The sequence below is a fragment of the Pteropus alecto genome, unplaced genomic scaffold, assembly GCF_000325575.1.
Source record: "Pteropus alecto unplaced genomic scaffold, ASM32557v1 scaffold433, whole genome shotgun sequence".
Classification (NCBI taxonomy): Eukaryota; Metazoa; Chordata; class Mammalia; order Chiroptera; family Pteropodidae; genus Pteropus; species Pteropus alecto.
The window spans coordinates 2,403,842-2,407,397 of record NW_006433953.1 but is presented as its reverse complement, the minus strand read 5'-3'; the positions used below and the strand labels follow the sequence as shown (position 1 = coordinate 2,407,397).

Sequence of the window (3,556 nt, the reverse complement as noted above, 5' to 3'; positions counted from 1 at the left end):
CACCCCCAAACCCATTTTTTAATAGGACAAATTGATTTCCATATGGTGCATCGAGTCAGGACAGGAAGACCTTAGGCTTCCCTCAGCTTTCTCTGTTCTTCTGATTATTACAAACTACCCCAGTGAACTGGACTCCCCTGACCTTTAACTTCTCTCTTCCTGGTCTCTGAAACAGAATCACTTACAGATGAAGCAAAACCGAAAAATTGCAAACATTCGAGTGCCAAGATGGCTGAGGCTCCCTCTAGAGAAGTTCTGTGCATTGTGTTTTCTTGTCATCCATTTGATTTCCAGCCTCTGATCTGGCCCAAAAGTCACAAAAGGTAGACAGGTAACTTAAGGCTAAAAATTGATTTTTTTTTTTTTTTTAGAAAAGGAAAAGATGCTATTACATCAAAGTGTTCTCTTTTTGAAAATTAATTCACAAGCACCTACATGCATAGATTTTAGATTTCGGTTCTTGAAAAAAACCTAGTCTTATAGAAAAAAATCAATAATTCAGTCCAACATTTAAAGGGTGCTTCATTTGTGCAAATCATTACACTGAGTACTGTGGAGATAATACAAAATAAATAATACATTGTTAATGCCCTTTGAAGATTAGAGCCCAATGGTAGAGACAAATGTGCACATGAAAAAATTTAATATACTACACTGAACAAATTCACTTTTTATAGAGCATTACTGCATTGCAAGCACAGGTACATACATACATACACAGACACACATATATGTGTACCCATTAGGGTACAAATAAAATTTTCTGTAATTATAAGATCTTTGCACTATACATGACACATTCTATTACTGAACAAAGACATTAAGAAATTTGTCCAAGGTCACACAACAAGTAAACTAGTAAGTGGCCAGGCTAGGCTTTGAAGTTCAGTCTACTTAATACCAACATCCATGCTCTCCACACAATATCCAGTCATAAGTACTGTACATTATAAAAGCCCAAGCAAAATAAGAGGAAAGTATAGGAGAATGACAAAACAGAGACAAGCTACTGTCAGCATAAAGATGAGAGAATAATTAATGTTTGTGATAAATTAAAGCACAAAAACATCTTTTCCTTACCAAGTTTTTAATCTTCACCACTTCAGTTGTGAAACTTTAAGAAACAAGAAGGGGGCTATTCTCACCTCATGCATTTCAATTTCCACTAAACATAAAATGGCCCCTCGGAGTAGTGTTGTCAGTCATCAGACCATTTTAAATAACAAATTATTTGAAATTTCACCATCATTAAACATCTCTGACATAATATATAACCATAATATATAATATAAATTATAATGGATGCATATGTGTTATTTTGTGTATTAAAAACACCAAAAATTTCAATGAATACAATGTTACTCATCTTTCATAGGTGCATTAAGGACTCCAAAAATTAAACAATGTCCTTTCTGACATTTTAAATTGGGTTCACCAATAAATAAGAGATTTTCTACTGTGAAAATCAGGTCTCTGCTAATACAGCAAAGTTAGGAACTGAAGCACTAATCTGGAAAATTCAAGGTGTTCAATTATGACGCGAATTAAGAGCCTGGAGCAGAACACATCACAGATTGACTCAAACCCATCTCAACAGCTTGTGTCCATAGGTCAGACACTTAAGGTTTTCAGGGTTCACATGGATTCTCTATATAGCCATTTTCCCAGTCACCATCAATTACTCCAAATGAACAACTATCTACACATACTCCTTCCAAGTAACTGCAACCACCTGATGAACTTAGGCACAGAACAAAAAGCGAGGACATTTAAGAAGTATGAAAATTATCTTCTAAGACCAGAGATCATGGCTATTTGAATCCCCTAAAACGAGATCTCTGAATAGTGATCCTCCCAAGATCTACAGGGTACAAATACATGGCCTTCAAAGGCTCAGACCTACACTGAATGTTCCCAAAGCACCTATTTGGCCACAGAGAACCACAAGGTGAAGGTAGGAAAAAAAATAGATTCCCCACATTCCCATTTCCAAAAATTCACTTTTGAAAGCACAGATTATCCTCAGAGGTGTACCAATAAATTTAACAGCAAATACATGTTATAACCTTAACTATGTGGCATTATCTCATGTTCAAACTTCCCCAAAATATCTAGTTTTATGTTAGTGCTAGTTTTCCTTAAACAAAAAGCCTCCTGGGAGGATGTGGCACAGATCAGACACAACAGTCTCATGAGAAGATCCCCTAGTAGAGAAACTCTCTAAAGTTATTTCTGGGCTTCTCCTGTTAGAGCAAGAGCTGCAGGGGAAGACACATTCCAGGAAGACTTTCTTCGTCAGCCCTGGGGGCTTCTACCAAGTTGACTTGCCAAAACATGTGTCTACTGATATCAAGGAGGACCTAAAGTACAGTTTTGCCAAAAGGGACAATTTGTCCCCTTGAACTGGGCAGTGAAAATAAAAGTGTAAAGATAAACCTCCATGGATGCATCATAGCTTAGGGCCAGCATTGCAGAAAAATGAGAGGATTTATTTTGATGAAGCTGAAATCTCCCTTGACTGCTTACCTTCCCAGTCCAAGGCATATCTCCTAAGACAGCCAATGCTACCAGTTTGGTATAGACTCCTCCAACCTTTTACCTATACACACAATTATGAAATCACAGAGAATACATATGCATTTTAAACAAATATTATATCATATTATTTATTCTTACTTAAATGTATTCTTTTTGCTCAATAATACACAATAGATATATTTACATGTCAACAGTACTCTATGTTTCGATATTCTCCTACTGATAAAACAAAAAATGTTTCTCAGTCTTTCAAACAACCACATTCAGTGAATATCTTTGCAAATGCTTCTTGTGCATATTTCTCTGATACCTACTAAGAAACAAACCGATGACTATAAACATTTTAAATTTTAATAGATGAGGCCACATCACTCTCTCTGCTGTGTGTGAATGCCTATTTCCACACCCCCTTGTCAAATTATGTTAGTAAATATTTAAAGCTCATCCATCTGGTGGTGAAAAAGTAGCACCTAATTTTTGTTCTGTATGTTTTTGATTATTAATGAAGTAGAATATATTTCTATACATTGACTGTTCATATACCTGCCCATTTTTCTATTGGTTTCTTATTCTTACTGAAATAGGGAGTTTTTAAAATGTACAATATAGATACCAATCTTTTGTTATATGTAGTGCATGTACTTTTTCAGTTTTTCACTTATGTGTTAACTTCGTTTATGGTCTATTTTTAAAATTGATTTTCAGCTTACTTATAAAAGCCTTCCTTACCTCAAGGCACTAATTATTCTATATTTTCTTTTTGCAAGGTTTTTTTTTTTTTGGTTTAATAAAGTTTCATTTTTCAAAATATATTGTTGCTGGGACCTGTTGTTCATGCATCTTCCCCAGCAGCTGCAGCATTCCCATCCTTGTTTAAGGTTTGAATTACCTGAGCTCTGTGCTTTGAAACTAGTTTAATAAGTCCTTTACTAAGGAGCTCCTGAAGGGCTGCCCTGGCCAAGGAGCCTCAGATCATCAGTCACTCAGAGACAACAGCTGGGGTTATAAGCTTATAGCT

The 3,556-nt window shown here is 35.6% G+C and overlaps 1 long non-coding RNA gene and 1 pseudogene across 1 annotated transcript in view; both read right to left on the bottom strand.

Moving 5' to 3' along the window:
- LOC112477415 overlaps nt 1-3,556 on the bottom strand; it is a 154,908-nt gene that overhangs the window by 117,265 nt on the left and 34,087 nt on the right. The window lies entirely within an intron of this gene.
- The window catches only part of LOC112477414, a 356-nt pseudogene continuing 170 nt past the window's right edge, over nt 3,371-3,556 (bottom strand).